At 37.5% G+C, this 24,353-nt stretch overlaps 1 long non-coding RNA gene across 3 annotated transcripts in view; it reads right to left on the bottom strand.

Annotated features, from left to right (window-relative positions):
• Positions 1-24,037, bottom strand: part of LOC308352982 — a 91,833-nt gene extending 67,796 nt beyond the window's left edge. The window contains exons 1-3 of one of the 3 annotated variants that reach the window (XR_013967717.1): positions 23,863-24,026; positions 14,524-14,616; positions 8,064-9,066 (exon numbers count right to left, since the gene is read on the bottom strand). This is a non-coding gene — a long non-coding RNA (uncharacterized lncRNA). Of the gene's footprint in view, positions 1-8,063; positions 9,067-14,523; positions 14,617-23,862 lie in introns of those variants that run through there. The other 2 variants (XR_013967715.1, XR_013967716.1) reach the window with 2 other exon arrangements.
• Between the last annotated feature and the right edge of the window lie 316 nt (positions 24,038-24,353).

The following is a 24,353-nucleotide window of genomic DNA, read 5'->3' as shown; positions in this document are numbered from 1 at the left end:
TTTCTGTACTCTCTGTTCTGTTTCATTGAAATATTTGTCCATTTTATGACACTACTATTTTGTCATGCTTAGATTAGTAAATCTTTGTAGTAAATTTTGAAATACTGTAGTGTAAGATTGAAAACTTCACTTTTTTATGCCAAGGTTGTTTGGCCATTATTCTAAGTTCTCTTCATCTTCACATAAATTTTAGAATGAGCTCAATTTTAGAATCATCAGTTTGCATACACACACTTACTGGCATTCTGATTTGATTGTATTAAAGCTATAACTCAATTTGAGGAGCATTGGCATCTTAATAATATTGAATCTAACAATCCATGAACATGGCATATTACTCCATTTATTGAAATCTTTTATTATTTTTTCCAATTATGATTTGTTGTCTTCATTGTAGAAGTTTTTATTTTTAATTTTTTAAATTTAAGTAGGTTGCTCAACTTATTCATAGTATATAAACTTTTTTAATGCTGTTATAGTCTTAACATTTTTGCCACTATTTTTGTTACTAGTATATAGAAATACAATTTTTTTTATAATTTAATTTTTAAAATGACATCATACCTAACAACTTCGCTAAGTTCAGTTATTTTAGTAGATTACAGATTGTTTTGTATTTTTGTTAAAATGTAGTTTTATGTCTTTCTTTCCAATTTTATGCCCCTTTTTATGTCATATTTTAATGACTAAAACCTTTATTACAACACTGAACAGAAGTAGTAAAAAGTAGAAATCTTTGTGTTCTTACCTATCTTAGGGTGAAAACATTCAATATGTACTGTTAAGTACAATGTTAGCTGTGATTTTTCAAATAGAAGCCCTTTATCAGATTAAAAAAAAAGTCACTCCTATTATTAATTTGTTGATCAGTCTGTTATGAAGAGGTACTAAATTTTATGATTTTTCTGCATCTACAAAAATAAGCATTTCTATATATAAAATGTTTTCTCCTTCATTAGTTTAATGTGATAAATTACATGGTTGATTTTTAAGGGTTAAGTGAACCTTTCATATCTGGGATAAATCCCACTTGTTCATGCTTTTTATATATCACTGTGGTCAATTCTCCATTATTTTATCCAGGACTTTTTGCATATGTCCTCATAATATTGAATAATATTATATTATAATAATATAATAATAAGAAATATTGACTTATAATTTTCTTTTTTATTAATATCCATATCAGTCATCACTGTGTGGCCTTTATAAAATGAATTGGGAATTGTTCTTCCTTTTCTTTTCTGAAGAAGTTTCAAAGTAACACTGATACTAATTCTTGCTTAAATGTCTAAAAGAATTCATTAATAAAAACATCTGGACCTGAAGTGTTTTGTGTGTGGGAAGATTTTTTATTATAAATTTAATTTAAGAGATATAGCACTCGAAGTTTTAAATTTTTACTTGTGTTAGTTTGGGAATTTGTGCTTTTACAATAATTCGTTTATTTCACTACGTATTTGAATTAATTGACATACATTAGTTTATAATAGCACCTTTTCCTTTTTAAATATCTACAGGATCTGTAGTGATATCTCCTATTTCATTTCTGATACTGTCGTCTCTATTTCTTAGAGTAAGATATATCCTACTAAGCATTTATTATTACATGTTAATTAATTTATATTACACTTTTCAACAAACCAACCTTTGATTTGGTTGATTTTCTCTGATAACTCTTCTCTAAAGTCACTTACCTTTTTTCCGTTCGATCAAGCAACATTTATCGAGCTTCTGCTAGTACGCCAGGCACTACCTTAATTATTACATACACACAAAGTAGAAAAGCCACGCTCCCTATCCTGGATTTTACAGTTTAATAGGGAATAGTCATGCCAGTAATCACAATCCAATATGATAAGGGCAGTAACAGAGGTAATACATAGTTCCACGGAAGCATAAGGAAGCCTGGGAAGCTTTTACGAAAGAGGCCATGAATGAACTGAGACATGGAGGATAAGAAAGAAATTTCTAATCAGGCAAATGGAAAGAGAACCTTCCAGGAAAAGGGAATACATTTCCCAAGATACAGACATTGGAGCATAGTGTGTTTTTGAAAATAAATTTTTCTCAGAATTGCTTTAGCTTACAGTTCAAATTAGAGAATTGCAGAACATGAAGGTTGACTGGTTAGATAAGGATTGAATCATTAAATTTCTGGTAGGCCATGCCAAAAAATCTACCTTTAATCCTGTTAAACTATTGACGAATATTGGCAATGGTGTAATATGATCAGAATTTATCTTTTCTGATAAAGGAATACAGAATTAGAGGTGAAGAGAATGGAGGCAAAAAGACAATAAACAGAACATTTACCGAACACTTACAATCTACTAGTTACTACACTAAGCCATATCATCTCATTTAACCCTCCCAACAATTTCACGAGGTCAAATTTTCGAATATGAAATTTTTTCATGATGACTGTTTTCATCTACCATATTACATATAAGTAAATTAAGTCTCAGATTGATAAATGATCTTGCCCAAGCTTTCACATAGTATGTGGCAAAGAAAATCCAACATTTTCACTCAGGTCTGTCTTAACTCGACCAGTTCTGACTACACTAACCAAGCTGCCTCTTATCACAATTAGAAGGGATACTACAATTATCAAAGCTAGAAATGAGTCCTGAACAAAGTCAGTGGCACTGAGGGTGAAGAGCTGAGCCCAGGTTTGGGTCACTAAGAGGTCGAATGGATGAAATTTAAAGTCAATTAGTTTTGCTCTTATATTTATTATTTCCTTCCTTCTGGTTTCTTTTGAGTCGAATTAATAAATTTTAACATTTCTGAAACAACACAAAAGTTGCACAATAACCACCTGTGCTTTTTTTGTTTTTGTATGTTTAACATCTCTGTATGTATAAAAATCTCAACATACTTCTAATTGTTTTAAACAGCTAGTATTCTCTTATATTTTTATATTTATCCACACATTTGCCACTTGGTTGCTCTTCATGACTTCCTACAGTTTTGTTTCCATCTTGGGACACTTCCCTTCAGCCTGAAAAACTTGCTTATCCTTGCTCTGTGTACTTACTAGCAATACATTTTACTAGATTTCTTTTGTAGGAAAGCATTTTAATTCCATCTCAGTTTAAGAATTTGGAAGGGGGCAGTGGTTAAGTCGAGAATTATAGATTGGTAGTTTTTTAATTTTCTTTCAGCACCTTAAGAAAGTCATTTCATTGAGTTACGGGGTCTATGGTTGCTGTTGTGAAGCTGACCATTGAAATTTTTATTGTTTATTTAAGGGCAATATATCTTTATTTGGATGATGTCGTATTTTTCTTGTCTTGTTTGATTGTCAGCAATTTGTCTATGAAGTTCCTAAGTGTGATTTTTCTTACTATTTATCCTTAGTTTTCTCTGACTTTCTGAACCCATGGGCTGATTTCTGTCATCTGTTTTGTAGAATTCTCAATCCCACTATTGTTTCAAATATTATTTTTGCTCCATTTCCTATCTTCTCTTTCTGCAATTCCATTTACCAAAGTGCTAAGTCATTTGTCCATAATCTATATATCTTAGTCTCTGTTCTTTTTAAAAGACTTTTTACTTCTCAATTGGATATTTTCTCTTTGCCTGTATTCAGATGAGCTTGAGACATCTCATATGCCAGAAAGTAAGGAAATACTAAAAAACCTTCCTGCCAGTGGCCAAATATGAGATAATTTGAGTGACAAAATTAATGGCAGCAGTGTTGGATTATGTATCATAAAATAAAATACATATCCATTAGTTCATGGTGATATAAATAGATAGCTGGATCAACCAATAAATGATGAGATGAATAACTATTCAATACAGTAAAGTTCCAGCTAATTATTGCAGAAAGAATGATAGCAGTAGAAAATCTCCACTTGGCAAACAACCTATTAATAATTGTTGCAGTTAAAAACATCAATGGCTACTGAAATTGGTAGGTGAAATTATGATGAGAATCAGGACATTTGCATGGTCCCAAAGTATTTCCCCACATGATACTTATTAATTACAAGGGAAAAAATAACTTTATAGTGGAGAAACCTGGCAGACATACCTCTAATCAAGCAATCAAAGTTAACATCACCAGTAATAAGGCATTATGTACCCACTGATAGGATGCACTGCAAAGGGTCCAAAATTATTTCTGTGATATTTTTGCCAAAAATGTATAATCTAAATCCAATCATGAGGAAATATCAGATGAACATGAATTGAGGAACATTTTACAAAATAACTAGTCAGTGTACTTCAAAAGTATCAAGGTCATAAAAGACAAAGAAATACTGAGAAACTGTTCTCAACTAGATGAAATTAAGGAGACGTTCAAAGTAAATGTGATGTGGGATCCTGGATTAGATCTTGAATCAGAAAAAAAAAAATAATGGCACAGTTGATGAAATTCAACTAAGGTCTGAGGTTAATAATATTGCTTCAGTGTTAATTTTCTGATTTACAAAATGATACCATGATTACATAAGATGAGATGGTAACATTGAGGAAAGAGAAGTGAAGGCAAAAGAGAACTTGGATATACTATTTTTGCAATGTTTTCTAAGTCTATAATATTGTCAAGTAAAATGGCTAAAAAATTAAGTGCCTGTCTTCTACTTAAAATATCTAAATCACAACAGAAACAAAATCTGTTTCTCTTATTGTTTTTCTTGGTTTCCAGTCAATTTATACTGTTTTAACAAGCCTCATGATTTTTGATGCAATGTCAATGTGGATGAAAAATTAAGATGCTTGAAGATGTCTTTTTCTCCCAGTGGAGATTAATTTTTCTTACAAGCAAATGCAGCACAAGGGGATCTCTTAGCTCCTGTACAGAAGTGGTCAATAAAAGAGTCAAAGAGTAAACCTTCTGGACTTTTTTTTTTTTTTTTTTTTTCCAGAGGGCAGGAAGATGTGGGCATGTAAGCACTCAACTGCTGTAGCATTAAAGGAGCTGTAGATGATACCTAAAGCAGTGGTTGTGGTGACGGTGGTCCAATACAACTTTATTTACAAAAACAGACAAAGTTTGCAGGCCTTGCTATAGAGGATTTATAATGGCTGGCATGTTCTAATTTGCCCTTACTTCTAGTGGATGGCCTTCTGGAATCCCAGGAAAATGCTGAGAATAGTTCCCATGCTCTTTAACCTTATTGGGACTTGAACTCTAAACTCTGTCTCCCCTGCTATCAAAATCTCTATTTAGCCCATCAGCCTTCTGGTTACTGCTTTCCAGCCAGTTCCTCAAAGTCTGGCCCTGGGACAGTCCAGGATTCAGCAGTGGTTTGAGGACATTTGTATGTAGATATAGCTTTCTCCTCTTAACTCTGCTTTTCAGGGTTTTGTCCCCACTTACTTCAAGTCTCTCTAGCAGCCCCAAATCCCTAGTGTTTCCAGTGCAGTAAGATGTCTCTCTGGCCTGCTGAAAAGTGGGAAGTGTCCTTGGAGGGGAAGACAGGTACATTTGGGGCACTCATCTGCAAAACACCCCTTCTTTCAAGAACATTTCTACCTGCAATTTCTGACTACTTTGGATGTTCTCTAATGCCTTCAGAGAATTGAGAGTTGTGTTGTGTTGTGCTTACTTTGTTTTGATTTTATTTTGGGGGGATTCAACTTTTATAAGTGTATCTATGAATAGTAAGTCTAATATAAGCTACCTCACTATGACAAGCACTGGAATTCTTGCTTAATTATTTTCCCCAATGTTACTTTGTGTTTTCAGTTTACTATGTGTTTTCCTGCCCATTCTTGCATTTAATTGGATTTTTACTGTTGAATCTATTTCCCTCTCTTCTTTGCAAATTGATCATTTGCTTTCCATTCTTATTTACAAAGATAGGGTTGGTGAGGGGATTCATATTGGAGAGTACAGGAACGTGGGTCAAACAGCAATGGTTGTCATCAGTTCTAATTTCAAAGCAAGGAGGGAGAAGTGACAGGAACCTGGAAGAGCTCTGCCTCTCTTTCTTGATTCCAGCCGTAACCTTATTAAAGGATATGGTAATCTTAAGTAAACCTACAGGAGGAGAGTAAAGAGAACACATTTAGTTGACCTCCCTTCCCACACTTCTTCTGATCTTCTGCCAGGATTCCCAATTGATAGAACTCAACCAGAAGCTAGACGGGTGAGAATCAGGATGGTATAATTTATTCACGTCAGCCTTCCTGGGCAGAGGGTAGGTATAGAGGGATATTTGTATCAGGTGGGGTGAACAGAAAATACAGCACAACCCCTTCTCAGTACAGTGGTATCTTAAGTGCTTTAAGACCAACTATTCCCTCTTGATGGAGCATTGATGATACTGGGGTTAGCATAGTTCCCTTCCAATTACCTCCTTCCCAACATTTTATTTTATTTTATTTTTTCTAAGAAAGAGAAAAGGAGCATGTACATGCATGCACATGTGGTGGGAGAAGTAGAGGAAGAGGGAAAGAAAGAATCTTAAGCGGGCTGCCCATCCGGCGTGGAGCTGGAGGAGGTGGGACTCCATTTCAACCCCCTGAGATCATGACCTGAGCCGAAATCAAGAGCTAGATAATTTGAGCCACCTAGATATTCCCCTCCTTTCTGACTTTTAATTTATTGTTCTTCACTATTTAGTTTCACCTTTATTCTATTCCCCCAAACTATTTATTATTACTATTATTATTATTATTACTATTTTATATAGTCACTGCTTATTTAAGTTTACCCATACATTTATCATTTTTTTGTTGTATTACTATTGTTTCTCGTGTGACACACTTTGCTGAGATTATATTGCTTCTTTCTGAATTACGTAGTAGAGCAGTTCCTTCAGCAAGGGTTTGAGTACAATATTCTAAATCTGTAAACAAAACTATGTTTATTTCACCCTGTCTCTTAGTCGGGAATTGCAGGATGACAATTATCTGTTCTCAGCTCACTGAAGAAATGACTCCATAGTTATTGGGCTTCTATAGGGGGTGTTGGGAAATCTGTTTCTATAATTCATATTCCATTGAAAATTGTCTTTTCACTCTCCTTGCATTTAAAATTTCCTCTTTGTCATTTATGTTCAGAAATTTTCATAAAATGGTTTTGGGTACAGATTTGTTTTTATTCTGTATAACTTGCTGTACTTCTTAAATATGAGAATTTTTACTTTCTGTTATTTTTTGAAAACTCTCGGTGACTTTCACTGTTGTTCTACTCACAGACTCCTTTTCCCTCACAACAATTTCTTGCTTGTCTTATTTTACTCCCTTTCTTAGAATGGTCAATTCCAGCAAGGTACTTTTTTCAACTCTTTAATTTATGTCTTTAATAATTTTAATAGTTACACTGTAATCTTTAAAAGCAATTTCCATTAACTGAACTTTTTGGGCATCTGAACTTTATTTCTTTGAATCTGTCAGTTCATGTTCAAGTTGATTGGGATCACATATATCTTGTAATTTAAGAGTGGGCTCATACAAGAACAACCTGGGCCCCGAGAGTGTCTCTCTGGAGAGATTTTGTGTTTAGTGTTTTGAAGTGTAAAGATAAAACAAAATCAGGTGGAGGATAATGGCTCCTGAAGGGAGATGGTGGGTACTTAGAGGTTATTATACAATTTCCTCTACTTTTATAGATATTGAATTGATACTAAGATAAATAATTTAGCCAATTCACTTCCTCCTATAGTCATTGAAATTAATTTGATCTCCTAGGTAGTTTCAGTTCCTGTGTATACATAGTGATGGGTTGCATTCTTGGGCTAATATACAGCATGATGATAACGAGAACTCCTTATGCCTTTATTTGTTTATTCAATAAGTACTCATTCACTGCACCATGCTACGCATGAACAACTCTGACCTAGTCCCCACCCTTGTAAAGTTCATCATCGGGCAAGGGCACCAGATTATTATCATTAAAGAATATATGCCAAGAACAGAGGAAGAAATCTGGACTCTGAGGCAGCAAGTCAGGCAAACACAGGTATCGATGAAAAGGGACTATGAATTGGAAGACTAGTGTGTGTTAAATACTGTATGAGATACTGCCACTAAGGTATGTTCTTTAGAAGGATAACTATCCTGCTGAAATAAATAAAGTCAATTCAAGCAAGGGGGTAAAATACTTCTGTTTTACTGAACCCAAAACACCCATATTGGTGTTATTTTTGATTGTCACGATCCAGAAGGGACACTGCTGTGTAGACTCTGTCACCATGTCCAGTCCTCACAAGACACTGCAAAGTAGGTGTTTTTTAAATGAGAAGACTCACTGAGAGACGTGATGGCCTAAGTTTATGGAGCTGTTAAGTGTATGAGCTGGGATGTGAATTCAGGTCTATGAGCCTCTGAATCATGTTCTTTCCACTACATCATGCTGCCTCCCAAGTAGACAAGTGCCTTCTCCATGGAAATGTGGGATCCTAAACTGCCCAGACATTTTAATATTGTGAATTAAAGGCCTGCTTGGTGTAGGTACAGGGAAGCATTTAATTCATTATAATAACGTCTTTTTTTCGTTCAAATATTTTTCTATTTTTTGATTACTTGCCTTGGTCCCATGTGAAGGAACTTTTGGAAGTGTCCTGCTGGAGTGTCAACATCATAGCTAAATGTTAGGCTCTGAATTTTATGATGTAAATATTTACAGTGTGCATGCCAGATCACCAGGGTAACCAGCCAGTCTTGTCCTGGTTTTGAAATATTGGGGTCTGAAGACAGAGAAAGAAGGTAGAACAAACTTCCAATGTCTGATGACAGCATAGTATAGCTCAGAAGCTTGGCCCCTTTTACTTTCCATGGGTTTACCTTCTTGACCAGAATATCCTTGGTAATAGCATTGTGATGCCCAACACCGGCCTCTCAGAACCTGCAGCTGTAATTTACGACTTTTTTCTTGTCAGAGAACTGGCTTTGACCTTGCCACACTTTAATCCTACTGACCGCCTTTGGAGAATAAGGAATAGCCCATCAGTTTTTCCTCAGCAGAAAATAAGAAAAATAATCACATATTTGAATGAAAAATCAAAACCTCTACCAGTTCAGATCTTTCTCCAAGGAAGAGATTTCTGGGAAAGGAATAATCCACCAGACGTTTTTCCAGAAACTCTCACTTCATTATCCCTGTGAAAGAGTTTAAATTGCTGAATTACCTCCTTCTGTAGTGTGTCTGTTTAATTCTGTCAGTAATATTATATAGAAATGCCCAGCGTCCCAAACTTGAAATATATTAAAAAGTAGCTGAAAATAATGCAGACCCTTGCCAGTAACCAAATATAGAATTTTTTTTTAATTCTTATTTTGGCCTATCTTAACCCTATAATTTAAACTATTTCTCAAACTCTCAGAGATTTAATTTCAATAACGACATCATCTCTTATTCAGATTCCTTCAATTTTTCTTACCTGATACACAGTATTTTACAGAATAACATATTTTCTTCTACTGTCAACTACATAGAGAGGACATGACTTCATTTGGGTAATTTTTTGTTATTTTAATTAGAAAAATTTTTAATAGTTTTGATGGATTCAATTCCTTCATTGGGATAGTTCTAAAGTCGTTATGTAAGAAAGATACATATAGGGGATGATGTACTGAATCTATACATTCTCAGAAATTTTCACATAAGCTTTCAGAATAAGAAAGACTAGCTGAATAGCCCTAACCAAAAAAAAAAAAAATAAAAATAAAAATCACAGTACAATCATTTTTCATTTGAGAATGTGCACATTTCTTGATTTTGTTCCACTTCCTCACATTTCAAGGGAAATTCTCTCTTGGTTTTGGTACTTCATTGAGGCGATTTTTAAAATATTCTATTAAGCTGATTAAGATAATTCACTGCTGCAGGTGTTACCCTTATACAGTGAACTGTTAATAACATAATCATTCACACTTGCAAAGTGATTCAGCATCTGGTTCAATGCTCCCTCTTCTAGGGGGCCTGATAAGTGCTAGGGAATTATTCTGGGGGAAAAACAAGCACTATCCCTAATGGTATGCACCACAGTTGTCACAGAATGTTTATTGTTTCCATCCCAACTTCACTTTAACTGCAGAAGCCCTTGTGAAATATCAGTGGAGAAGCTGAGAAGACGTCGCACTTCCATCGTCCTCTTCAGATCACGTAGTGTTATTTTGAGCATTAATTAGTAAAATCACAAGAATAGTCAGGAAGAAGGGAGTGGGCATGGAGCTGAAACACACTTCAGAGCAAGACTCAAGGCAGCAGTTTACAAGAGGAAGCAAAGAAGATTGTGTCTAATTAGAACTTCAGGGGTAATTTCAAAAGGTCTGGTGTAATTACCTGAGCGGGAAGTTAGCCAGATGGAGGGTAGCACCTCTAGTTAGGAGAAAAAGTTCTATTTATATTCACGAACTCATTCAACTATAATTTCTAAGTACCCATGAAGGAAAATAAGATTTCTACCTTTCAAAATGTTGTGTTAGGTAGATTTCGAGGTTCTGGGAGCCATGTTTTTGCTGAAACTTAACATCACTAAACAACAAACGATGTGCTAATCCGATATCAAATCCTGCCCCATTTTGAGATAAAGGTACAGACTCTGCTTTCTCTATTCTAAAGGGGTCTTGCCTTCAAACATAATGAAAAATTTCTAAGAAGTCATCATGGTGGTGGGTTTTTTTTTTTTATCTTTTAATCATTGCATATGTTAAAAACGGTTTTCAAATTCAATTCTTTTCTAAACAAACTTTCAAAACTTAGATGGTAGAATACTATAATATAAATTATTTGGTAGATTTAATTTAAAATTTAAAAATATGCTAATTTCCGTTAGTTTACAACAAAAAGAAAATATGTTCGAAGAGAAAATTAATGTGGGGTAAGTGATTAGCTTCAACATTGAAAAGCAGTGTGGTCAAGATAACTTAAAAACACATTTTTTTTTTTTCTGATAGACACACATGTAGCATCTTCCATGCATGTGATTCCAGAAAAGGAAAGCTTGCTTTGAAATTTAATAGAGCCATGTTGCCATGGAATAAAATGTTAGATTTCTTTATATTCAGCCTATATAGCACATTTAAATTATTTTAGGCATTTTATTTCATATGCTAAGCCTAAGGACAGCAAATAATTAATATTTTAATATGCTATGCAGTGTAGCTGCTTGCTGCTTTTATAGTCCAGCTGGGAATTATAGAGCCCTCCGCTTTTTCTCTTGAGCTCCCTGATACGGTGTGGCCAACCAGCATGTGAGCTGAACTACTTTCTCTTGTCAGTGATTTTAACCTGACACCGCTAGGTCAAGGCCATGGAACCACACCATTCTGTTTGGAGAAGAGAGACATTTCTTTTGTCTGCTAGGTCATGCTTATTATATGAGGCAGCTCTGCAACACAAATTACTGTCATCTGTTAGTCACTGGAAAGTTTGTCCTAATCAGCAATGTTAAACATAGTTGCCCCCAGGAATGAAGAACAGAGAGGAGGAGGAGCCCAGCTGCCACAGGTGCATGCTGCTGACCACTAGCGGGCATTTTGGCCATGCAACCAGGGCGTGTGTTGTGGTCGGGAACTTAGAGCAGAAGAATGACAATAGGAACTAGGTTAGTTGTGGTAAGAAAATGAGAAGGTAAGAAATGAGACACTTAAGAGGTATGCTTTCTCCAACCATGTCTTATGGTTTTAAAATTCGAATAAGTGATATTTCCAGGATGGACCTTTTTCTTCAAGACCCTTTCTCTTGGCTGCTGTCTCTTTCTCTGCCATAAAGGAGGCTCACTGCCTGGAGAGGGGTAGAAAGGAGCAAGGTTGCAGAGTCCCAAGCACCACCCAAATCCCCAAGTCGAAGTCATTTGGGTAGCAAAAGAAGTAGATCTCTGATTCTGTGAGTTCCTATGTGATGCTTGGTTCCCTGGGCTTCTGCTCAGGTGCAAATAGCACTTTCAATCACCTGCCAGCAACCTCTGGCACTTGGCTTCTCTGCTGCCATTGAAAAGGGCATGTGGTAGGCAGTGATGGGAAGGAACCCAAGAAGAAATGGTCGAAACATTGGCTTAGTGGTCATCTTATGGTTTCATGAAACCGATTCTTGCATCTGTAGTCAGGCAAAATTTAAGTTGCTGTTACTCTGACTGGGGCTTAGAATCAATGAGAATAAGGTCAAAGTTTTCTTTTTTTGCATGCGGAGACTCTTTTTTAAACTGAGCCCTTTGACTCATGATTTCTGATTCTAATTACCCTTTCTCTTAACTAGTATTAAAGCTTATATTGATTGGCCATTGAGTACGTAATAGCATTTCACTAAAATCAGAGGATCTAGGAAAGATTAGAAGTATTTACTGGAAATCTAATTTGGCTAAAAGCAAAGCATCTGGCGAGTTCCTGGCTTCCTTAGCTTAAGATTTCTACACCTAAAAGGTAGAAAGAGTACAATGATGTGAATGTTTAGAAGCTCTTATTGGCTATTGGGATAATGTGACTATGTAGCCTTTAATAACTTGATAATTCACGGAGGGAAAGGCTAAGCATAATGAGATAGGCACGCTAGATAGGAGAAAGGTAGGAATGAAAAACACAAAACAACCACACACTAAATGCAAAAAAAAGGGCTACTTCCAGTACCTAAAAATAACTCGAAAATAAAAATGACAGATAGTGGTATAATGATGTCAAAATTTAAATCCTAATTATCTTTTCATACCTGATCACAATAAGGAAGGAAAATAGAAACTTATAAAGCAGGAGGATTTCTTGGAAGAGTATGTGTAAAAGGTAACCAGGAAAACTTTAGAAATGGCACAAACTTTTAAGAGAGTGTCAGAGATGCTGGATTGTAGGATATGCAGAAGCACTGGAAACTAGGGGGGAAATGTAAAATAATTCTCTTCAACCAATAAAACTATTTTTAGACTTGAAACAAGCTTTACAGGGCAAAGCTGTTTTACTCTCAAACTTAGGATTACAGTGTACTTTTCTTAAGATGTGGAAATGGAGCCCCAGAAGGCAAAGATATAACCAAAAGCATGCGGCTGATGAATGGGGGAACCCAGACCACATTGTGCTTCCTCTGAATATGTACCCTGTGTTTTCCTTGCTGCCGAAACAATGACCATCTTACCAGATGACTTGCAATATGTAAGGTAGCTACTCTTAGGGCTAAACCCCAACTAAACAAGTTCTGCAACAGGGTGATGGACATTAAAGAGAGCATGTGATGTAAAGAACACTAGGTAGTGTAAAAGACTGAGGAATCACTGACCTCTACTTCTGAAACCAGTAACAGATTATATGTTAATTAATTGAATATAAATTAAAAAAATAAAAATAAAATAAACAAGTTCTGCATTAGGGAGGCCTGGCTTAAGATGAGCAGGTCTGCACATAACTTAGCTTTGGGGGTACCTGGGTAGCTCAGTCGGTCAAGCATCTGCACTGGGCTCAGGCCATGATCGCAGGGTCCTAGGATTGACCAGTGTGCTGGGCTCCTCGCTCAGTGGGAGTCTGTTTCTGCCTCTCCCTCTACTCCTCCCCCCACTCATGTTCTCTTCCTCTCTCTCTCTCTCTCAAATAAATAAATAAAATCTTTAAAAAAAAAAAAAAAGAAAACAGGGGCACCTGGGTGGCTCAGTGGGTTAAGCCTCTGTTCATGTCATGATCTCAGGGTCCTGGGATCGAGCCCCGCATCGGGCTCTCTCCTCAGCGGGGAGCCTACTCCCCCCCCCTTCTCTGCCTGCCTCTCTGCCTACTTGTGATCTCTGTCAAATAAATAAATAAAATCTTAAAAAAAAAAAAAAGAAAACAACTTAGCTTTTTCCACAGACTTATTCTATTCTTTATTCAATATCTTATAAACAATCTTCTATGATCCTTGTTCTCCTATACTTTGGCTGGACAACTTCAAGAACACTGTATCACTTATGGGTCACATTTAAAGCGAAGGGAGGCTATAAACCTCATTCAGAAGAGTCTAGAATTAAGACTTGAAATGATGTCATCTGTGCAAGTTTAAAAGCATGAGTTTCTCATCCAAGCACTTATAGTACCCAGGCTACTGATAGAAATAACTGAAATAGAGTAAGAGCAGAGAAATATTTCCTACTACTAGGGGGGAAAATCAGTGTAAACCTGATGATAAACAAAAACTGGCAGTCTACTTCGGGTCATGCACCCCTGGAGGGAATGACCAGGCTGTGGCACACTACAAAACGTAGGCACATCTGAACGAAGGCAAGCACCACCCACCTCTAGCCAATTACCACAGTGTAGGAATGCTTGCTTACCCAGTGCTACTTAAATTCCTTATTTTTTCAAGGGAAAACTGAACTTTGGGTATTTATGCAAAATCACCCAATCTTCATGCATTGGCCCAATTAATAAACAAGCCAATAACCTCAATGACAACAAAAATCAGTGTGTGCAATGAATACACTATTTCCAAACTTGATCAGGCCCATAAGCTAACAATTTACTCCCTCTGAACTGAAGGACTTAGGGATGTTTATTCTGAACAAAGGAGAATGCTAATGGGAACCTCCGTTTTTAAAAATGGATATTGAGTGAAAGAAGGAATCAGTTATTCGTTCTAGATGAGGAATGCAAACTGACACTTACAGAAGGTAGACTCCAAGGAAAAAACTTTAAGAGAGATGTCCAAAGATGTCTCCCAGAGGCATTGCCTCAATGAACTGCTGATTCTGCTGCCTCCTGGAAAACATAATACAGTTTAGGTGATAATCAGGAGAGATACACAAAACCACAGGAACATTGTCCTGTGTGTATCCAAACCACGATGTATCTTTTTCTCACATAAATGATCACCATCAACCACTGGATTTCAAGAAACGTGTAATTTACCTGAAGGAGGTAAAGAAAAGAAAAAGTAAAATGATCAAGGAACCAGTGCTACTCCTCCAGGAACAAATATAAAAGATTAAGAATCTTAAGTGAGTAAATAAGATGGGAGATGACATAATTATAGATCAGCACTTGATAAGCTCATGTGTAATCTGCATTTCTTTTTTTTTTTAAGATTTTATTTTATTTATGACAGAGAGAGAGAGAGAGAGAGAGCAAGAGAAGGAACACAAGCACAGGGGAGCTGGAGAGGGAGAGGCAGGCTCCCCACTGAGCAAGGAGCCCCATACAGACTTGATCCTTGGACCCTGGGATCATGACCTGACCTGAAGGCAGACGTCCAGTGACTGAGCCACCCAGGCAGGTGCCTATAATCTGCATTTCTTTTTTTTGTTTTTTTTTGACAGAGAGAGAAATCACAAGTAGGCAGAGAGGCAGGCAGAGAGAGAGGAGGAAGCAGGCTCCCAGCTGAGCAGAGAGCCCGATGCGGGGCTTGATCCCAGGACCTTGAGATCATGACCTGAGCCAAAGGCAGAGGCTTAACCCACTGAGCCACCCAGGCGCCCCTATAATCTGCATTTCTTAAGGGTTATTGTGCTCTGACTTTCTCTGACTTAGTTGCCCTGGTCCATTAAAACTTCTTGGATCCCTATGATGTCTAGGGACATTTGTGGGGTTCATAATTCCATGGGAAACACTTAGGAAGCTTTGCCATGTCTCATAATTTTGGAATATTTGAATGGTAGGAACTCAAGAGATCACCTCGTCCAATTTCTCATCTCCTGAGGAAGTAACTAAGGCTCTGAAGATTTAAGTGATTTTTATCAGTTTCCCAGGTACAGGCAATGAAATGGGAACTCATAAGCTCAACCCAACACCATTTCTTTAGGCCACATTTCCTCAGTCTTCAATCATGAACAAGGGGGCCAGTTGAATGTCAGTTTCAAACCAATGTGGAAATAGAAGAACACTCCTTGAGATTAAGAGAGAGAAAGAGAGAGAAGTAAAAAGAACAGCAAAAGCACCAAGAACACTGAGAAATAAATAGAGAGATATTATAAATAAAATAAATATTACCCATACCAGCTCCCCAGGCCTGCATGCCTTCTCAGCATACCTCACCACAGAACTGTTCTAGAGCTAGTTCCTTGTCCAGCCTTGCGATATTAGGTTTAACTAAATTATAGGACCCCTGAGCTCAGGCAGATGTAAAAGTGTCGAACAAAAAGCATTCTAGTGTTCATATTTCTGCTCAGTGGGAGATCAATTTGCAGATTAGATGTTAAGCAGGAAATGACTCTTCTCATTAAACGGTGTCTAAGTACTCCTTCTTTCAGCTTAGCCTGTGTCTAAAATCTCTGATCCCACAAGAAAAAAAATATGTGGTCCAGGAAGAAGGCAGGCATAGAATGTGGACTTAGAGATAGCTATGGCTAGGCAATCACACAGATGTTTTCATTAGCAAATGGTCCATGGAAGTTGGATATAGAAAAATGTCTTATATTCATTCATCAAATGAATGAGTTTCTGTGATACACTCTGGGCATGTTAGGGCTAATGTAGTAGATAAAGTAGTGGGTTAAGTTCTTGCCCTCATGAAGTTTTCATTCTTTTTGGGAAAAGGGAAAGAGCAATACACAAATATAAATAAAAATCAATAACATGAAGTCAAATAATAATAGTTATTAGGAAAAAAAGTCTTGTGAAGAGAGAGGAGAGCAGGAAGTATATACTTTCAGAAGTGATATTTGAACAGAGATCTAAGTAAAATAAGAGAACGAATTAGTACATAAATGGAGGAAGAATTTCTGGGAAAAGAAAACCAAATTGAGCTCGAGGAACAGCAGACAGATCAGGGAAGTGAGCACAGGAGATAACAGCAATTCAAAACTGATAGCTAATCATAAGAAAGACTGTATTTTCAATTTCACTTCAATTTTATAAATAAAAATGAAAAGTTAGTAATGATAACCTCAGAGCAGGAAGGTGAAACTCCAGTTTAGAGCAGATTATTGGAGAAAAGAGTTTCATGGGGCCAAGATAAGAAATGTCAGAATTAAAACTAGCTACTCATCTTTATTACTTGCAAATTACTAACAACTTATGTGACAGGACCGCAAGTTGATATATACACATTTATATAGGATAAAATATGATTGGAATTTTAATACACTGTTTGAGTATAGTAATTGTGGATAAGTTCCTTATCTTCATAAAATTCAGGGTAAAGAATTCCTTTAGATACTTTTATTCAGAGATGCTGAAACAACCACCGTCATTATTGCACTGTTCACTTTCATGAGTTATTGGAGTATAGATTGATAAAAATATTCTGGCAAGCTATTAAGCTTTAGTGTATAAAGAGTCTTGAAAAAAATCCATGCCATTAGATACAATAATTCCACTTCTAGGAACCCATCCTAAGGAAATAAACAGATACAGACAAAGATTTATGTGCAGGGATATTCACAATAGCTCTATTTATAATAGTGAAAAATTAGAAATGGCCTAATTTTCAACAACAGAAATTATGGTGCATCCATATGACAGAATATTTTGCAACCACTGTAAACTGTGTTTCAAAGATTTTTAATAAGAAAGGGGAACTCTAATGAACTCAAATAAAATGGGAAAACATTCAAAAAGTTATATATATAAAATATACAAAAGATGTATGTGTCCATACCTATCAAGGAGGAAAAAACTGAGAGGGGATAGCACCAACCAGTTGAGTATTCAAGGGACAGGGAGTTTTTATTTTCTCCATGCTATTTTTTTTCCAAATTTTCTGCATTGAGAACCTATCACTTTTATATATTAAAAAATAAAAAACGTGAACATTTGACTCTCTTCAGATGGCTCCCCTTTGTCGGGATGGAAACTTAACTATTTCTTTCAAGTCTTCAAGTTGGCTCTAGCAGATAGCATTTAATATATTTGTCCAGCTGATGTCTAGGTCCGGAAGTTATACTTGTTTTGAACGTAAGAATTCAGATTTTTTAAAAAAGATGCTTAGGTCCCTGCCAGAGTTTTCCACAGTGTGTCTCATTGTGTTTCCAGGAGATGCTCTTTGAAACAAATATTTCCCCGATAAAAAAAATTGGGGAAATGCTACATAATGCATCTTCCTCTTAAAAGCCACATTGCGTGGTAAGATGTTCAAGTTTCCAAGATGTGCTATAATATAGAAAATGAAGTGAACTTGTTTACTCAACATATACCAAACATGATGAGAAAAAGATTTTGTTTATTCTTCACATGCTTTCTTAGAACATTTCTTCAGCCCAAGAGTTCTATGGGAAACGCTTTGTAAAATATAGTATTAGATGATTTTGAGAAAAACAAATCAGTAAGACTGTCAAAAATGGAGTGCTTGAGGGAAATGTTTCCAGAGTTTTAAGACTAAAACCTTTTAAGTTGATAGTAAAGTACAACTACGACTTAATTTAATGCTTCCATTTTACTTCTATTAGAAACATGATTCTCAACAGGATCAAATCATATTGACTGTTTACTCATAGGCCTGGATATAGATAAGAATGATTCAGTTTAGTTCATTGAATTTGATCACTATGTTTTGGAGAAAGAAAACTCATGATTTGGTTAAAGCCCCACTTTCCCTTTGTGCCTAAATCCAGAGATAGAACAGCCTAGTAATAATTTAACATCTATAGATCGAATGAGTAAGTTGAAAAATGAGTTATTCTCATCCAGCAGCTTGAATATAGCAAGAAGGATACAAACCTCACTACATTTTTGTAAAGAATTTATCACTGAAAAACACGTTAAAGTTGTCATTTGTTTTAAACCTTGTGTCTCCAGAGAGCTGAGCATTCTTAAAAAAAAAAAAAAAAAAAGACTGATTGATCTGAGAGAGAGAGAGAACATGAGTGGGGGGAATGGGGGAATGGGAGAGGAAGAGAAATCCTCAGGCTGACTCCCTGCTGAGCATGAAGCCCAAGGTGGGACTCCATTCCAGGACCCAAAGGTGTGACATGAGCCGAAATCAAGAGCCAGACCCTTAGCCCATGGAAAGATGAAGATACTCAACCTCATTTCCAAGAAAAAAGCAAGGATGTTAAGTGACATGCTCAGGGCCACACGGCTCTGCTTAGTCTTTATCCAAGATTTCTTGGCTCTTTGCTTCTGGAAAGGAAGAAATGGAGGTAGCTATCTGAGCTGATGTGACTGGAAGAACGGCCAACCACCAGCCCCTGCAGAACACCTCATTTTCAGTGACTACGATCCTATGTTCACCTGTGGGAGCCCAAATTCACCAAGTCAGCCACTAAAGATGCAGAACTCAAACCCAGTTCTTCAACAACCCTTTCTGCTCTGTTGTTCTTGGAATCAGTATTTGAATGATATTCAGGTTTTTAAATCAAGACATATTATTCTGTCATGAATAGGGTCATAAAAGAAAGTCAGGATGGCCAGGATGTTCCCTACCCATTTGGAACAGATAACTCTTTCCATTTCCTGAGTCAGAGACCCTCAGGACAGGACACACAGCTCTTAGGACTTTGCAGAATCTCCTTTGGCAGGTTACAGCTTCTAAAGAGAAATCTCCCTCCTGCCTTCTTCATCAGGATGCTGCGATAATTTCTTGAATGGGTTTAGACTTTACAAAAGACAAACAAACAAACACACACACACACACACACACACACACACACACATAAAACCCACCACCACCAACAACAACAAAAAAAACTGTCTTCAGGGTGCTTCTCCCTTTAAATCTTTCAAAATTCCTTAGGAAGGGAATTTAAAATGGCCAAATGCTGCTTTAAAATATAGGGAGAGGAGCACCTGGGCGGTTCCGTCGGTTAAGCGGCTGCCTTTGATTCAGGTCATGATTCTGCTGTCTTGGGATGGAGCCCAGCATCTGGCTTCCTGCTCAGTGGGAGAGTCTGCTTCTCCCTCTGGCTACCCCACCGCTCCCCCTTTGTGTTCACCCTCTCTCTTGAATAAATAAGTAAAATCTTAAATATATATATATATATATATATATATATATATATATATGTAGGGAGAAAACAATAACAACAAAATAAAACAATAATCATTATACCTACCATTTACTGAGTGTTTTTTGTCAGTCACTCTATAAACACTTTTTCACCATTTTATGTAATCCTACCTTATGAAATAGATCTTATCCCTGTCTTACAGATGACAAAGAATGAGGGTTAAGGGAATAATAAGAATCCAGCCCCACCTAGGTTACCCAGCTCATGAAGCTTCAGTGCCAGAGGTTGAAGCCCCCCCATTTAATTCCTCCTAAACCTACACACTTAATATCTACATTACTAACTTCCAGAACTTCAGAATGGGATCCTCTCCTCAAAGGTAAGATGGCGATACGTTTTGTATCAATGAAGTTGGTTAGTTCTTGAATTAAGGCACCAATAAAGCCATATATCAGAGCTCTAGTTCGTGTGTGGGCTTGTTGATTTCTTTCCTCTGGCCACAGAGTGGGTCTCTAATCTCAGCCAGCTGGCCACCCTAAAACGTGCTGTTAAGAGACCAGACAGCAAAACACTGTAGATGGCTTTGTGAAATCCACCAAAATTACACACACACAAAACGACATAAGGTCAAAGGACTATTATTGTTGGGCAATACCATCGTCTCTGCATGAGAAGTACAGGGTTATGTAAAATCTTGAAGTTAAGTCTAACACTAAGGAACGGAGAGGGTGAAGCACTGAGCTCTGTTTGTCTGTGACATGACCTTGGTGGAGTAGGTTGTTTCTTGTGGATATCGACCATGTTTCAAAAATTCCAGTTATTACATTTTACCAAATGGGGTTGAAGACACCAAGCATGCTATGAGGAGATGCTGGCTCTCCCACTGATGAAAATGGGTCGACTTATTAAAATGCCCATTGGCAAATATGTAGGAAATGGGCTTTCCCTTTCGTTCGATGAGTATTAAATCAGTGTTAGAAATAAGGAAATATTAATTTCAGAGTAGGATTAGAGAGTTTAATAGGTCAGTTTGAGGTGTTTATAACAAACCGGAGTCAGAGTGAGGCAAATAAGAAACAGAAATTTCCTTTTTATTCAGATAGAGAGAAAAAGTACACGGGTAATTGCCTGAAAATTATACTGGCTTTCAAAATGAAAAAAATTAAGCTTCTCTGATATTGCATGAGAATGTAGATGACACTAATAATATAGCACATAACGTTTCTTCTCAAAAACCTTTAAATTTTGCATTTGGTTGTAAAAATATGCACAAATATAATGGAATCAAAGTAGCTTGACACTGTAAACATTTTGCAAGTTTTAACTTGAAAACCCGGTAGCTTAAAATCCTAGTTTGAGAAGTACTTAGTTGAAATAATTGTATACCTTGAAGGAAACCACAGACACAAGTCCAGAGCTGGCCTCTTTCCTTCAAAATTAGTGGGGGATGCTGACTTGCCCTCAGCCATTGGCCACGCGCAGCCTCTAACGACGTCTTCACAGCTGTTGTGATCTAGTGGTCCAATAAGCCATAAATTTCAAATACTTTACCAAAATTACCACTCCATTTGAGCACCTCTTTTTTAATTGAAAGACAAAGGTTTCGATGAAAATGAAGAATGGAATTTTGTGTGTGCGTGCAATGGGGAAACTAAAAAGGAGACGCGTAGAGCCCAGAAAACCCCAAGTGCAATTAATCAGATGGCAAAGTTCTTGCCAAGGGCATGAGAACCAAATGCTTTTCTTCACTAAATCTAAATCAACGTTTGTCCGAGGCTCTCATTTCATAAGTGTTCTCCTCACCCCCCGCCTTAACTTCTCTTTTTTTTTTTCCTTTAACCACCATTCCTCCATATCTACTGCTGTTGGTACCCCCAAAGGGCCAACCTCAGAAGGCACAAAAGCCCGCTAACGCTGGGCGAAAGTTGGCACTTCATTCTTCATTCACCCTCTGAGCCTTTATATTTTTCCACCCTCAAAGACAGATCTTGGAGATGGATAGAGCTCTCGCCTTCCTTAATTTTGAATTTCTTGGCTTTTGTCACTTTAAACCAGATCCTTCAAGTGATTTAAATGTGACTCTCCCCCCTCCCCCCACTCCTTGGGGTAAAGGGGAGGGTAAAGAATTTAATGTTATTTTTAACTGAACTATCTTGTTAACCTTGGGGGACATCCCTGGAGCTGAAATCCATTCAAGTAATAATAGCTCAGCAACTCATTCCCTGCAGAGAGCTCTGCCGAGAGTCAGTCTGGAAAAACTCTTTAACAGCACAGTCTCTGCCTGGCGCTTTTCTTTTGGTTTCTGTGGAATTTTTCTTAGTAACAATTTTTAGCTGAGGGAGTTAGCGACAATTGTAAACTAAGGAGCGCTGAAAAGAGAGTGTGGTGGGGAGGGCCGCTTGGAGCTCTAATTAAAACAAAGCCGGCTTGTGTGAGCGGTGTCCTCCCCTTGGTGCAGAGGGGCAAACAGCACAAGATCCTCTCGGAGCCCACAGTTCTCCAGTCTGCAGGGACTTATATTTTTAAATACAATTCAGAGCAATGCCCCTTTGTTGATTATACTCGCCTTGCCAAACTTGAGGACCTCCGGAGCTGCCAAACATTTACTTTTAAATTTCGTCTGCCAAGCTGCCTTCCAAATGCTGTCATTCTCACAGAGGGTAGGGCAGCCTGTGATTACCAGCTTACCAAATTCTAGGAAGCTTGCTCCGACCATATTTCACAGGGAACCCGGTTCTGAGGCTGAGCAGATCAAGCCAGAATTTGGTGTCACTTTCATCTTTAAGAGGGACATGGAATTGTTCTTCCTTCCTGATAGCGCGCACGAGCTTGAAAGGAGAGAACACCAAAGCAAACTTCCCAGCTCCCTGTATGCGAGCGGCGGGCAGAGAGTATGCAATCCAGACCCAATTCCAAAAGACTTGTCAAAAGGAAAGAGAAATGCACAAACACGTCTGTACTTTGTCCTCCGAATTTTAAAAGCATCTAATGTTACATAGCTCATGTGAACTTTATTTAAAGCCCAGCCGTCCACGGAGTATTCCCTTTATGGTTTTAGTGGCTGTCTTCTTTCCCTGCTGTTCACGACTGATTATTTTATAAGCTTTTTTGTAGCTGGGTTTATTTGACTTAACCTTTTAAATGTAGCTTTGTTTCTGACCATACAGGAAGTAGAATGCCAGAGGAAAACTCTGCATGGGGGTGGGTGCAGGAGAGGGCCACAGGGTTTGAAATAACTCTTGGGAAGACAGGAAACTAATTTGGGGGTTTCTTGATTTTTCCAATGTGACTATCTATAAAAGCTGAACGCCAAGTTTTGATTCCTAGGTTTTATGAGGTTGCAGGAGTACAAAACTAATACTTGGCTAGGTGTTCTTCCCCCCCGCCCCACCCCTGATGAAAAATGCAGGCAGGAAAAACAAGGTGTAGCATCCGTTTTCAATTAAAAAAATAAAAATTTAAAACCTCTCCCTCTGGGGCTGGTACTGAGCCAGGTGAAGGAATGGGATGGGTGTAGTCACTGAGAAAGTAGTAAGATGAAAATACCCTTCTGCTTGAAGTAACTTCATATTTCAGAGGGGTTCCCCCCCCAATAAAGAAAGTTACACTGTGCTATCATTTTATTTCCAATAGTTTTTCTTTAAAAATTCATTTACTTTAAAATTTTACTAATTCCCCAAAGGCGCTGGATTTGATTTCAATTTTTTCTGTGCATCTCTGATTTCTCTTCGATCCCACAGGGGTAAATATTTGACATCCAGCCATTCCCAGGGGTGGCAGACCAATGTACTAAACACAGAGTCGTTTCAGTTCACCAAGAGATGAAGTCAGGCTCCAGGGGATAAACAACCGTCCATAAATAACCTCTCAGAAATAGCCCGAGGAACATGTCCTGCAAAGAAAGCCTGGCTCAGTACATTCTATTTTGTTTATTTTGCATAAAAGTTTTCTTTGTCTAGATTCGCACCAGCATAAAAACACTTTCAGTAAAACAGGTCATTAAAACAAAGCCAAGTTAGAACACACACACACACACACACACACACACACACACACACAGAAAGGCCCACCTGAAAGGAAATTAACTGTTGCCCCTTGAAATGCCAGGAGAAAACGAGCTTACCTGTCATTCTAGTGACTCAAAGGTGGAAAGAAGGGGAAGAAGACGTGGGGAGCGTTCTATGCCAAGTGCTGATACTCATAGCCTCTGCCTGAAGCCCAGGGCCTGCATGGCACAGCTGAACACATTGTCAGTATCTGGCTCCTAGTGGCAAATACAGTGCTGTCAGTCGTAGGGAGACGGGCTTCAAGACTTAGTATTTGGTCAAGATGTAACTGACCCGTCAGTACTGTGAAATAGCTTGAGCCACTTTTCGACCATTCGGAGGAAAGGTACTATTTGAAGACGTTCTTTTGGAACTGTGTTTTACGGAGATGAATTCAAGCAAAGGGAAGGAGTGGTGGGGACGTGTTAGATGGATCTGTACCATATATTGTATTCACTTCCAAGCCTGTCATTTAGCTCAGTTTCACTTTTAGTGGCCAAAGAAGTGATCCAATTTATCTATTTGGATGACTTATGCATATCCATCAATTTCAGAGGATTAATAAAAA

Source organism: Martes martes, assembly GCF_963455335.1.
Source record: "Martes martes genome assembly, chromosome: 12".
Classification (NCBI taxonomy): Eukaryota; Metazoa; Chordata; class Mammalia; order Carnivora; family Mustelidae; genus Martes; species Martes martes.
Note: the sequence above shows the minus strand (reverse complement) of the source record. Positions and strands in the feature narration are given on the sequence as shown.